We start from the raw sequence: 15,437 nt of genomic DNA on the forward strand, positions 1-15,437 counted from the left end.
AAAAAATGAAGAAATAAATGTAACAAGAGAGAGAAAGAAAGAGAGAGAGATTAATAATCAAAATAATACACGATGAGATTTAAATATAAAATCGTAAGCAACAATGGTATTAACACGAGCTTAAATATTTAGTTAAATAATTCATAATGATATCTGAATACGATAAGAAAAATATATTATATATATATATAAAATATTTTTATATATATATATATAAAAAAAAGGAACCCTTGAAGATATATTTCGTTTAATATTTTCGAAATAAAATCTCTATTTATCTTTTTACTCGCACCTTCTGACCCATCCCATTCCGCCATAAAATCGCTATTGGACGAGTACACTAATTAATTTACGATACTCTAGCGTTTACTTTTCTTTCTTTCCTTTTTCCTTCTTCTTCTTCTTCTTCTTCTCCTTTTTTCTTTTCTTTTTTGGATTCAACTTACGGACGCGTGGTTTCCCTTCGATTTAATGAAGTTTAACTCGCGCAACATCCACACCACTGTGCACAAAAAAAAAAGAGAGAAAGGAAGAAAGAGAAAAAAGAAAAGAAAGAGAAAGAGGAAAAAAAGAGATATGCAAATCGAAGGTTGAACAGTCTCAACAATTTTTTTTTGCCTCCCTTTTCGATCGGTAAGCTTACCCCTTTCTTTATTTTTTTTTTTCTTTTCTCTCTCTCTCTCTCTCTCTTTCTTCCTTTCATTCTTTCTCTTCCTTTTCCTCTTCTCGTTGGTCACAATATCAGATTCGAATCGCAATGAAGCTCATCGATCGACCGCACCGCACCGCACCGCACCGCATCGTGCCGCCAAGCAGCTTCCAACCGAATCGCGATCAATCTTTCTGACGTATCCGTTATCGACGAGAGAACGTTCAATACCATTTTAAAGAAGGGCAAACGATAGATTCATTCGTGAGCAAATTCTACCCAAGACCAATGACTCGTTCTCTCTCCCTCTCTCTCTCTTTCTCTAGCGTTAATAGGAAGATAAAAGATTACTTTTCTTCCCCGTTCTTTCATTCTTTCTTTTCTTTTCTTTTCTTTTCTTTTTCTTTTTTTTTTTATTAAATCTTTCTTCAGGAACTTAAAAATTTTATTTTCCATCATTTGTTCTCATTCAACCGCATACATATATTAATAAGTAAAATATATAAATACATGTGTGTGTGTGTGTGTGTGTTATATATACGCATATACATATGGTGTAATGAGATGACATGGAAGAGAAAAAATTATTTAAAATATAGATTGTTATTGGTTACGTCGTCATCAGCTGTTTCTTTTTTCTTTTTTCTTTTTTTAATAATATAAATTTTTTCGAAAACTTTTACTCACCGTTTTCTGTCCTTTTTCTTTTTCTTCTTTTTTCTTTTTTCTCTTTTTCTTTTACATACCGAATAGACCCAGTTTCGTGGTTTATTAGTTGATACGATACAGTTTTGCACGCGATATAACTCTACGTCGCATTCACCACTGCATTGTAATTTTCTTTTCTCTCTTCTTCTTTTTTCTCTTTTAAATGTTTTATATAAGTAGGTAACATATAAGAGGGCGGAGTGCACGTAACTGGAAATTTTTCTTTTTTTTTTTTTCTTATTGCTGCTTGTAATTAATGATTTTAATTGTAAACGTTACAGATCAACTGTCGGATTGCTTCGAAGGAATGCATATTTTTATGCATTAAATAGTATTTTTCCTTTTTTTTTTTTTTAATTTTATTTATTTTTGTTCTTTTCTTAGACTGTTTGAAGATTAATTTTGTATTTTGCTTTTGGTTTTGTTCACTCGTTCTTTAATAGTTTTTATGTTAACGCATTCCGATGTTTTGTAAAAAAAAAAAAGAAAGAAAAAGAAGTAAAAGTATTACAGATAATTTATGTAGAAAAGTTATTAATTTTGAAAGATATTTCGATTTCAATATTGCTTGAAAGTCATCACTCTCTTGTCACTATTATGTATTTACTTATTTATTTATTTACCATTAATGCTCTTATCAAATTTTACTAAATTTATATATATATATATATAATATTGAAATTAAAAAAAAAAATCTCCTGAATTCAATAGTATCTCAATATAAATAAGTTAATACTATTTCTTTTTTGTTATATAAAATTACAAATTGCTTTGATTAACGTAATCAACAAAACAAAACAAAAAAAAACAAAGAGAGGAAAAAGAAAGAACAAAAAATATTTCAATCATTACAATTATCATTATAAATCAAACATAAAACGTGCTCGTGTATTATACCATATTGCTCGTATAACAATAACAATAATAACAACAACCAAACTAAAAATAAAAAACCCAACAATAAAAATATCGGTTCGATGAAATAATGGCTTTTAAACAATTACGAAACCCCTTTCGGTGAAATCTCTTTTTATAATCGGATTTATTACTATCAAAAAACAAAGAGAGAGAGAGAGAAAGACAGAGAGAGAGAGAAAAGGAAAAAATATAAAAAAAAAAAAGGGAAAAGAAAAAACTGAACAGATAAAAAAACAAAAAAGAAAAATTGGAGCGATCGAAAGTTTGCGTGGCTAGTTGGCTAAACGTGCATGGCACGGCTGGTATCCGGATTAAAAATTGATTCTAAAAAGCTTTATTGGATAAGAAGCTTGGTGAGTAACTGAACTAGAGAGTAAGCGAGGAAAATCGAAAGAGAGAGACAGAAAAAGAAAAGAAAGAGAAAGAGAGAGAGAGAGAGAGAGAGAGAGAGAGGAACGTCGTAGAACGGGGGTTGGTTCAAAGGACGAAAGCAAGCGACGAGAGGTGGGTTTGCGAAAGGGGTTGGAAGTAAATTTACATTCTCAGTGTGCCGTTTTAATTCGAGCCTCTCGTGCCTGGGGGCATCGACTGGTCTCGCGAGAAGTGAGTTAGCAAGAGAGAGAGAGAGAGAGTGCGAGAGTGTATGAGAGAGAGAGAGAGAGAGAGAGAGAGAGAGAGAGAGAGAGTAGAAGCTTTACCAACCACGGAGACGTAATTTTGAGGCAATATTTGCAGAATACATAGATTTCGGAGCCGGGAAGGCGGTTGGTTTACGCGAAAGGTGGCCTCGTACGCGAACTGGGTTAGCTAGGACGATTGTGTGACGTCACTATGCGGCAACCTAGTTTAGCAAACCAGGCTCAAACCCCTCGAGTTCGCGAGCAAGGGTGTCACGGATATAGAAGGGTGACTCGCCCTGGCCACCCTGTATATAGCTGACAATGCGGTAAACTGCGAGTTTCCTCTATACCATCTCCACTCTCACCCTCAACTACCACCCTCTATCTCCATCCCTCCACACAAACCTACTACGACGAGCTCGATCTGTTTCTCACCAAGGACGCGAGAATCTGTGATTCTCGCTGTCTGTTCTATCTCTCTCTTTCTCTATCTATCTATCTATCTATCTATCTATCTATCTCTCTTTCGTGGCCTGCTTGCTGTCTCTACATCCTATTCGACTGACATACAGAAAGAGGGAGAGAGAGAGATTCTGGCACGAATCTCTTGGCTACAATTTTGCACCATAGCTTTAAACTGTCACGTATGTATTTACATATATGATATATGTATATATATGTATGTATGTATGTATATTTGTATATGTATGACACAACATAGGTCAGCAACATTTTGTACATTCAATAAAATAAAATTCGTTTTTAATCTTAAACTTCGATAGACATTTTCTTTTTTTTTCTTTTTTTTTTTTGTGAAAATTATTGACTGAAAATTTTGAGAAAGAAACGATAAATAAATGAAATAAAATGAAATGAAAAAAAAAAGAAAGAAACGAAATAAAATAAAATCACTAGATTTCGTAATAATACTGGTGGACATTTTTCGTTGAGAGATTCTATATGTGTGTGTACATATATCGTGTATGTATATATATATCTAGGTTCTCGTTTCTATGGATATTTACGACTTCTTATTTTTCTTTTTTTTTTCTTCTTTCTTTCTTTTTTTTCTTTTTTTCATTCTCGTTTTCGGACATTGCCTAGACTAGAAGTTTCTTGAAGAATGATTTCTTACTCTGCTAGGAGAATATTTCTAACGCATTTCAAAGAATTTGTCAAAAGCAATACCAAAAGTTCGTCCTCTATATATATATATATATATATATATATATATATATATATATATATATATATATTGTGTATGTGTTTGTGTAAAGCAAAGTCGCATGCGAACACGACTCGCGTCTTGAGAATTCTTTATCACCTTAGCCGACAATAACTTTTTCTGACACGAAAAAGGAAATTTTTATCTCCAGAAAACTACTTGTATCGATTTTAACTTTTAAGGTCTCTTCACAAATTCGCAGGTCGGTCGTAGAACGATATTAGATATCCTTCCTTTTTATGTATGTAATTTAAATGTACGTAAGTACGTAAGATATTTAAAATAATGCATTATTCGTAATCATTACGATCGTCGATCGATAGATCGATAGATATTTCATTAATCAACTTTTTTGAATATAAATTAATGTAGACGAGCTTCAAATAAAAATTGTTAGAAGGTAACTAGTAATAATTTTTTTTTTTTTAATAATATTTGATACGAGTTTAATTAACGCGTTTATTATTATTTTTTCTTTTACATGTACATATATTGTAATATATGAAAATTATAATAAGTCTAGAATATTTATCATAAACGTGTTTATTGTAGAATATGAAATATTAATATTGTAGAATAAGAAATATTATCGCATGTTAATGTATATATTTAAAAAATATATATATATTAAATTTTACATATATTTATTTGTCAATATTATAAAAGCGAAATCATAAACGTATTTATTATGGAATATATAAGAAATATTAAACTCTAAATATATTGAATATATTTATTTGTGAATATTATAGAAGCAAAAGTTTTTGCTGGAATATACTACAAAAATGAAGATCGGGGGTTGAAGGAATAAGAGGAGTAAAAGGGTCGTGGAAAAGGCTCGAGATTTGTAACTTTTATAGGGTTTCTCGTAAAATTATTTCTGATATGTACAAACGTATGTTCGATATCTCGAAAGTAGTATATAAGAACGACCTAACGATAATAATATTCTCGTGTGCTTTCTCGACAAGGGATAAGGGAAAAATCTCGCCACGATGGCACATTTTTATACGAAGGGAAGAGAAAATTCAAGGAGAACGCATGAAAGAGAAAGAAAGAGAGAGAGAGAGAGAGAGAAAGAAAGTTTTCGCTTTATCGAACATCGAACGAGAATCGACGTTTTCGACGGTTTTTCTCGAATCTTTCGAATAAAATGCGCTGTCTCGCAAAAGAAGTACATTTATATATATATATATATATATACGTATGTGTGTGTATTTATTTGTATGTATTTATGTAGTTTAAAGAGAAAGAAAAAAAAAGTGAACGACACAATAAGATTTCGTGGTTAAAGTTGAGTCGATCGCGTGTTTCATGTGACACATATAGATATGTACGTAGGTAATAAGTAATGAATAATCACGTTATATCGACTAATACATATATATATATTTTTTATTTTTTGATATATTGAAATATTTAGAATAAATTTTATTCAAAGAATATAATATAATATAATATATGTGCGAATTTGGCGAGGTTACGTTATCGTTATACGTTAACTAACTCAATTTAGTTTTCATATTAAATTTATTTGAATTTATATTTGAATATATATATATATATATATATAATATAAATTATATTTAAAAAGCAAGAAATATGTCTTGAAGTAAGATAAATGTAATAAGAATTTATATTCTATATATATATATATATATAAGACTTGGTAATATCTAAAAAGAAAAAGATAAATTTATCTTCGAAGGTATATATTCGACAAACTAATCGATTAATAAGCCAATTTATATGAATCGATGGGTAACACAAAAAGAAAATAAAAAACGAAAAAGAAAAGAGAAAAAGAAGAAGCGGAAGAAAAAAGAGAAAACAAAACGAAACACCTGAAAGAAGAAAAACAAAGAAGACTTTTGTTTAATCGAGAACGAACTCTCCTCTATAAAATTGGTATTCATCGTGTGGAAGTTTCGTGAGTACGCATAAAAAAAAAAATATAGAATAAACGATCGTTTTATCGATCTTTTTTAATAATAGAAACAAAAGCGTTGAATTTATGGATAAAGCAAAAACATCTCTCTCTCTCTCTCTCTCTCCCTCTCTCTCTCTCTCTCTCGTATTTTTTGAAGGACACATTTTACGAATAAAAGTGCTTAACCACGTCGAAGAACTAAAGAGTAGAAAAAGGATAAGAAGAAGAAAATGAAGAAGAAAAATTCATTGAAAATTTGGAAAGCTTTTTCAGAAAACTTTTTTACAACACATATATATATATATATATATATATATATATATATATATATATATACACCAATCGGATCGATAAGTCTCGATATCGATGATATAACCGTAGGTGGATTCAATCACGTAATACGCATCTCGCACAGCACACGCTATGTCCCGAAGGCTAATCCCTCAGAAACACATCGGCTTACCGAGTCGATCGTTCGCCGATCGATTCAGCTCCGCGGATTTATCGTTCTGTACGAGCGCGTGAAAAGGATACGACGAAAGCGACTTGCGGCTTCAACGTGTGAAAGAGGAAACGAGAGTAAAAGAGAAATAGAGAGAGAGAGAGAGAGAGAGAGAGAGAGAGAGAGAGGATGGGAGAGATAAAATGAGCGAAGCTTTGCTAACCGATTTTCATCTAGAATGAGTTTTCCTAGATTCGAACTTGGTATAATTCGAAAAGGGAAAATTACTTTTTTTCTTTTTTTTTTTTTTTCGTTGAACATTATCAACGTCATCGACGTAAAAAGTTGAACATGTTAACGAATTAAAATATATTCTGACGATTACGTAAACAAGTTTAGATTACTATAATTATCTTGGAGATTTGAAAAAGAGAAAGTTGAAAGAGAAAATATACTTTTCATAGTTCTTTTACGATCTTTGATATATTTACGAATGATCGGTGTACTTTTTTAGAACGATACTTTTTCGATAAAAAGCAGACGACGAGACTAACGTAATAATTAAAATAAATAGAGATGGAAATAAACATCGAGGTGAGATATATTTAAGAGGCACAAATTTGTATTATTATTATTATTATTATTATTATTATCTTGGAAGATTTATTAAAAATTTCGAACGAGCATTAAAAAAGAATAACAAAAGGAAGAGAAGAAAAGAAAAGAAATATTCACGAGTGCGTGAAACAGTTATCAAAATGATATTAATGACGTTTAAATAAAAAACGAATGAATTTGTTTACGACTGTTTATAATAGATATAATATATTTTAGAAGTAACTCACGTTCTTTGAAATAAAATGTAGTCCGACCAAAATTTAGTAGACACATACCTGCGAACAAAGGAACAAAATAAAAATTAATTCATATTATAATTCATATTATTCGACCATATATATATATTACATACTTATATTACATACCTATATTACATAACTATATTTCATATTATATATATGATCGATAAAAGGATATATCATTCAAAATTAGTAGTAGGAACGACGTTCAATGAGAATATATCGAGTCTATTCTCGTAGAGAATCGAAATCAACGCTTGATGACGTGGTGTACCTACGTATTTCTCAGGAAGACTTTGGCCCATGTAACGTACATATGTACATTATGTTCATAATAGGAGCTCTGCCCGTATTCTCACCCCCTCTTTCCCTTAACTTGCCCATAATGTGCAGAGAGACCCAATGAAATAGTGAATCGAGGTAGGAACACGAGACGGTCGTTGCCATAACTCAAATATTCGTAGTTTGAGCGACACACTTATATGGACCTTCATTCGAAGTTCATATTCATGAACTTAACACACCGTTCGTTATAAAATCTTACTATAATTTTAAACAATTACATAAATTTTATCTCGCAGAATATGCGATTTTTTTGTTTTTCTTTTTTTTTGTAAGTATCCAATAGTAAAATTAACACGACGTATATATTTTCTCTTTCTTTTAACAATGAGAATGTTTTCAATTTTTCCTTTTTTCTTTTTTATTTTATTTTTTTCTCTCGAGTGAAAAAGGAACTATTTTAAACCCGTGAACGAAATAAAACGTCGTTGCGTGTGTTCTTGGAATTATATTTAAAAGTGAAAAGCAGGATGACGTGTTTACGTATGTATCTATTTGTTTGTAAGATATTATAAGAGTCGATGTACATTATCTTACAGAATCTTTATTTCTTGTATGTTAGAGAAAACAAGGGAAAAAAAGAAGAAGAAGAAGAAGAAGAAAAAATACTAGGAATTTATTCAGAAAGGAGAAGGAATTAATTCGAGATCTTGCACGGATTAAAACGACGAAAGTATAAAGAGGAAGGGAGAAAAAAAATAAAAAGAAAGGAAAAGAAATATAGTCGTCATGAATCTTTGTATATATATATATATATATATATATATATATATATATATATATATATATATATTGCAATTTACTACTATTTCTCATGTTTCTTATCAACGAGTAAATGGATGCATAATTTCTACGTAGATTAGAAAATATATATACATATGTATATAAATTACATTTTCGTAAGAAACAGTACATAGTAGAAAATACAATTTTTATCCCCTTTTCCTAATGCAACGAAAAAAAAAAAATAAATAAATAAATTTCTATATTAACGCGCGTTTCCTTCTTCTACTTGTTCTCAGTTTTTTTTTTATTTTTTTCATTTTTTAATTATCCTCTTCTATTAGAAAATTGAAAAAGAGGGGAAAAGGAAGTTGGAAAGAGAGAAAAAAAGAAAAGGAAAGAAAACATGTCTCACGGTTATTATCGAACAATTATTTCATAATGGATTCATAAAATGCAGTTACAAATGTTTCCTATACAAAAGAAAAAGAGGGAGAGAAAAACAGAAAGAAAGAGAGAAAGAGACAGAGAGACAAAGAGAGAGACAGAGATTATGTATACGTATATGTACATATATATATATATATATATATATGTACGTATATATACGTATGTATACGTATATATGTACGTATATACGTATGTATACACGAGACAGGTTGCAATGAGGACTGTAACGAGAGTTACGGCAGGAACACATATAATTAAGGTAGGTGGGGGGTAGAGGGTGGGAGAAGGAAGGGGAGAGGGTTGGGTGCGATGAATCGCGACAGAAACGGTTACAATACGTGTTGTTGTGTTGCGTTGATGTCGACCGTACCCGTTTAATGTCTCTCCTTGTCCAGGTTAATGCATCTATGTATTCATAATGTATACACATGTACGAGAGAAGAGAGACACGTATCTACGCGTAGTAGTATGGATGTAAGTATATGTGTATGTGGGTACGTGTATGTATGTATATATGTATGTATCTATATATGTACGTAAGGATATAGGTACGTGTATGTATCACAAAGTGAGAGTTCACGTAACTTTGATGGGAAGTTGATATGTATATATGAATATATGTGTGTGTGTATTTAATAATATATATATTTTTTGGATATATATATATATATGTATTTAATAATTATGTGATATGATAATTATTAAATATGTCCGAGATATTCCTATAGTTAGAAGAAATTTTAATTAAATTTATTCATTAAAAAAAAATTGTGTGTGTGTGTAAATTAATATAAATCAAATGAATATATTATTTAATGATAATTTATATTGTTATTAAATACTATTTTATCAATACTATCCATCATCATTATTTTTATATAATATAATACGAAAAATTATATATTACTTCTAGCACATTTTAATCATTTAATTATACTTTCTATCGAATTGTATTATTTTTAATTTTTAGTTTATGTGTATATATATCTAAAAAAAAAAAAACACACACACACATTTGGAAAAATAAGAGTATTGTACACATCGGTTTTCCTTCCTTATAAATTTTTTCTTTCTTTTCTTTTTTTCTTTTTTCTTTTATAGACATAAAAAATCGACATTCTTTATAGTGAATTGCGAAGAGACTATAAAGAAGAAAAATGCAGTGGTGCTCTTCATTAGACTTGGAGAATAAAATTGAAGAATTTAATTGACGAGTACGTCGTAGAAGAGAGATGAAAATGTATGACAGCCACCGGTAGCCAACTTGAAAGTTAAATTCTAAACTTTCTTGGTATGTAAGTAGTTGTTTGCCACTTTTCTCGCATTCCCAATGTTCTTCTTATACGGTTAGAACATTGCGAAATTTTACTCTTTTCTCAGAACTCGTTAAGTCCATTTTATTAGGTTATATAACAGAACGTATTTCCTTCGAATTTCTTCTATCTTTTTTCTCCCTTTCCCTCTCTCTCTCTCTCTCTCTCTCTCTCTCTTTTTCGTTTTACCCGAATGTTATTTCTCGTCCGATCAACTTTTGCCACGTACAATTTTGAGATTGTAATTAATTTAACAGTTACATGTAACCGTTTCCACTCCATTTTTAATAACTACTACTATAACAAAAGTGTACTATTAAAGAGATCGATAAAAAAGATGACTTTACTGTTCTTCGAAAGTAAAATGAAAAGAAAAAATTGAAACATCGCGAAAATGCAATTCGACGATAAACGTAATAGGTACTTTTTCATGTAATCGAGTTTGCAAAAAATAAAAAGAGATTCTAAAATTAAAAATATCGTAAACCAACGGTTCTAAACTTTATGAGTTGAAGAACCCTTTGTTTTCCTTTTTTTTTTTTTGTTTTTCATATGACATGCATTTTTTTTATCAAGATTTTTAACTTTACAACTTTTTATAAAAAAGAGAATTTTATATACAAACTATATGTATCTACTGTACACTATTATATACTGAACTTACAAAACAAAAAAAGAAAGAAAAAGAAAATAAAAGACAGAAGAGAGAAAGAAGAAAGATAGAAAAGAAAAATATTTTGACAACAATTTTGATGTTTCTTTTAGTAAAATTTACAAAATAAATAAATAGATCGTATGTAAATCATAGATTTTAGAAACGAAACTTACAATTTGTTCGATATATTTTAGATAGAATGAATATTTTTACATATATTGACCAGTGTTAGTATCGAGTTATTATAAGTTCGATAAGTCAATTAATTTTGATAGAGGGTTGCTTCTTATTCATTAATCAAGGTGATATAGAACCTTAATTGGAGTAATTAGAGTAGTGGGAGTCGAGATCTTAAAACAATCAGAGTTAATGGAGTGTGTTTCGTGTATGTGTATATATATAATTATGTAGTTCTGTCTCTCTCTCTCTCTCTCTCTCTCTCTCTCTCTTCTTACAATAACAACAACAATAGCAATAATCATAATGAGAGTAATAATGGAGTAATGGTGGAACGTAACGTGACATTAAACGTCATATTTATTTTGTAAAACGAAAAACGAAAGATTATTTTGAAAAAAGAAAAAGAAGTCAAAATAATCTTCAATATTAAAAATATAATTTAGTATAATTTAGTTTTACTTCATTTATTTCCCTTTTACATAAAATGAAACCTAAATTTTACATAAACAAGCTAATTAAAGCAAGTAGTTCAACATCCTAAAAATATAATGAAACATCGTTTTACATCGAGAATTATTTTCATTTAAAAATCCAAATTTCTCTAATCTAGATTAAATAAATAATATTTCCCTATATCATCTCATATTTATTCTGCAATCCAAAAAGAAAAAAAAAACAATACTCCTAAGAAAAATGTGAAAAATTAATGTTGAACATAAAAACCGTATCACTTATTCATTTCACATTTCTTTCATATATAAAATTGATCCTAAATTTTATACAAGCAAGCCGATCAAAGCAAGTTAACTAATTCCATATAAGAAAATACTTCAATTTTTAATTCCAAGCACAAATCTCAGTCCGTCGACAAACGTCGAACGTTCCTTCTAATTACTTATACCATAAACGTCCTATTTATTTCATAAATCGAAAGAAAAAATAAGTAAGATTATTAAAAAAGAAAAACTAATCCGGGATCTTTTAAATGCTAAAAAAAAAAAAAAAACAAAAACAAAAACCAAATGGAAAAAAAAGAAAGATAAAAAAGGGAGAAATAGTCTTAAGTCGATGCCGACACTAACAACAATAATAAGAGAGGAGTGACAGGTCATAAAACTCATTTGTCGTACTCAAAGGTACTCGTAAAAAGAAGGGTAGGCTGGTAAAACACGTTCGAAGAGAATTCTGAGGAGGAAACGAAGGAAGAAGAGAGGATGGTGGAATAGGTAGGAGAGATTGCGAAGCAAGCGGACAGGAAAGTATAAAACGAGTCACTTTGCAGGGCCGCCCAACGTCCCTATCTACGTTAGTCAATGGAAAAAGTTGTAACTAGTTGCTTGAGTTCGGCGAAGCTTAAATGAGCCGTCGTCAACGTGGACGACGATTCTCTCTTTTCGTCGTTACTTCACTCGCTTTCCTCTCTTTGTTTTCGACTACTTCCTTTACTCAAACTCTATCTCTCTCACACTTATTCTCTCAGTGAAAACAAGGACGAAAAGGACGAAGAGGACGAAGAGGACGAAGAGGACGAACACTCGTTCATGAAAGTCGTAAATTGCTTCTCTATTACTCGTCTATGTACTTTGTTTTAATCACCTAACGAAATTTTACTGAATTTAATATATTACGGTATACGTATACGATGTGTATGTAATGTACGTATGTAGATTTAGACATTTGATCTTTGTAGTTACTTGTATCTAAAAGTAGATCTTTTAAATGCGCATGGAGATTTTGTAAATGGAATAAAGAAGAAAAATTGAGCTGGATGAAACGTCGATGAATATATTATGCCCATTTTTTTTTTTTTTTGTAGTTTTATATTATCTCTTTTCTTCCGTATCTTAAGATACTTTTTATGTCTTTCTTTCTCTTTTCTTTCTTCTTCTTTTTTTATTTTTTGAAGGAGATCGTATTATCGGTTAATAAGAGAATTTTTTTTTAAATATATATATATATATATGTTTGTATGTGTGTATGTATGTGTGTAAATTATTATATTAAAGTACATAAATTATTACATAGACGTATATATTTCGAATCTTCTGACAAATTTTTTTCTAATATTTCTTTTATCTAAAGATAGAATAAAGTAAATCTTTAATGCAACGTTTTATCGTATTGCATTACTCAATCGTTCAAGATTATTGATATAACGCCTAATAATCTCTAATATCACAATTAATTAATGAAAATTATATTATTGATTTTGCTCGTGCTTCTCATTCGCATATTTTTCATTGAAATATAAATATATATAATTACATTTACAATGAAAATTTCTCTATCTGAAAATAATATGAATATATATCTGTACAGAAGAAAAAAAAAAAAAAAGAAACGAGTTAGTGAATTGATTTGTTCGTTCTTAGAAAAGAATTGCTATATTCATTACTTTTATAGATCATTGAGAAATAAAAAGAACGGATTGCACAACTCTTTTCTTCTCTTCATGATCCTTAAAAGTATCCTCTTTACGATCGACCGTCGCCATTCTTTCGAACATCGACGAATCAATCTTTTCTCTCTTTCTCCCTTTCTCTCTATCTCGTAAAAATATTTCTCTTATCGTCGTCACACATCTAATGGAAAAATTATTCGACAATCGTGTTTAGAATACTTTTAAGATTCTTAACTATCTCATTCGTTTAGAAATCATTAGAAAATAAAAAACGTATTCGTGATGATGAAAAATAATTTCAAATCATTTATTTTTATATTAATCTTTTTTTTTTTATCTTTCTCTATTTAAAATATGTCTTTAACATATTTTCAATAATTAAATAAGTAAATAAATATATATATATATATAAACAAGTATTCGGAAATATAAAAAAGAAAGAGTTAAGGATTATTGGAAATGAAACTTATTTTTCTTTCCTTTTACATTCTCTCTCTCTCTCTCTCTCTCGTTTTTTTTTTTAAACTCGGTGCTATGATAACGAGGAAAGGTGCACGAAATTTATTCATAGCCCGGACTGTCGTCTAGCTCGCTTCGCGATTAGCCATATTGCATCTCTCTCTCTCTCTTTCTCTCTCTCTCTCTCTCTCTCTCTCTTTTCTCTTTCTCACTCAGTCTCTCTTTATTTTTTACGTCAATGTCCTCGAGGGGCAACGGCATAATAAACGGGTAGTCCCTCGTGTTCTCCAAGTGAACTCACCCCTCTCTCTCTCTCTCTCTCTCTCTCTCTCTCTCTCTCTCTCTCTCTCTTTCTCTCTATCTCTCTCACTCCCGAGTGTCCCCAGTCTCGCGCTTCGCCAAATGAGAAGGAATTATGAATGAACGAGAACGCCTTCTTTAGTAATCTATTTTTACGTTTCAAAGAACGGAGAAAATGTTTTCGAGGACGGCCAGGAAATACCATCTCATGGAATTTGCTTTTCTGCCTCTAGGAAAGTATCTATCTTCTCTATCTTGTCATCCTTTTTATGGTCTCTCTCTTGAACGAATATAAGATAGACATCGCATCGTAATTATCTTTAATGTTTTACCGACCATTTATATATATATATATATATATATATATATATATATATATATATATATATATATATATATAGGTATTATACGATATAACATAGTATGTATATATTATATACATTTAATAAAATATATTTAGCATTATATAATAAATTAATATTAACGTATAATAAATTATAATATTATATATATATAAAATATATTTAGGTATTATACGATATATCCATAGTATTTATATACTATATACAATTAAATCTATAGAGAGATCTAATCATGCAACGAAGTTTGTTTCCTTTTTATAACGCGATAAACAAACATTTCATAATTATGCAATTTTTACGTAGCTTCGATTTAATTAATATTTTAACGAGCGTTAAATAACTTTGTTATATTTTTTCATTCGGTAAAAAAATTATTATGATTGACGAAAATTATTGTTCATAATAATATTAATAGTCATCATCATCATCATCGTCATCGTCATCGTTCTGTATAAAATACAGTATTATCAGAAAAAAAGAAGGAGAGAAAAAAAAGAAATAACAAAAAAAAAGAAAGGAAGAGAAGAAAAATGTCCTCGATGATTACGAGCTTTAACAGGTAACTGTCGTACATTTTTCATTAAATTTCTCTTGTTAACGTAGTAGAAATTGCCTCTGGCAAGGGTGAACACCTACGAAAAGAAATAACGGGGGCGGACAAACGTTAAATCAATTACACACTTGCGAGGTGCGAAAACTCTGTTCCCAACGTAGAAAGTTTATTTTACAAGTTAAAATCCAGTTAAGTCGATGAAGTTTACAAAGTACATTCCTTTGAGTTAAATCGTACCCGATTCGGTACTTTCGTATTATATATATATATATATATATATATATATATATATATGTATGTATGTATGTATGTATGTATGTATATAAGCCTAAAGTTCGAGTTTCAAATTA

The 15,437-nt window shown here is 29.7% G+C and overlaps 1 protein-coding gene across 9 annotated transcripts in view; it reads right to left on the reverse strand.

Annotated features, from left to right (window-relative positions):
- Nucleotides 1–15,437, reverse strand: part of LOC127071190 (fasciclin-1) — a 301,670-nt gene that overhangs the window by 117,362 nt on the left and 168,871 nt on the right. Inside the window, exon 2 of one of the 9 annotated variants that reach the window (XM_051010170.1) lies at nt 7,338–7,385. The exons of the other annotated variants lie outside the window; for them this stretch is intronic. The gene's annotated coding sequence lies outside the window, so the exon portion shown is untranslated. The remainder of the gene's footprint in view (nt 1–7,337; nt 7,386–15,437) is intronic. 9 annotated transcript variants of the gene reach the window in all.

Source organism: Vespula vulgaris, chromosome 21 (genome assembly GCF_905475345.1).
Source record: "Vespula vulgaris chromosome 21, iyVesVulg1.1, whole genome shotgun sequence".
NCBI lineage: Eukaryota > Metazoa > Arthropoda > Insecta > Hymenoptera > Vespidae > Vespula > Vespula vulgaris.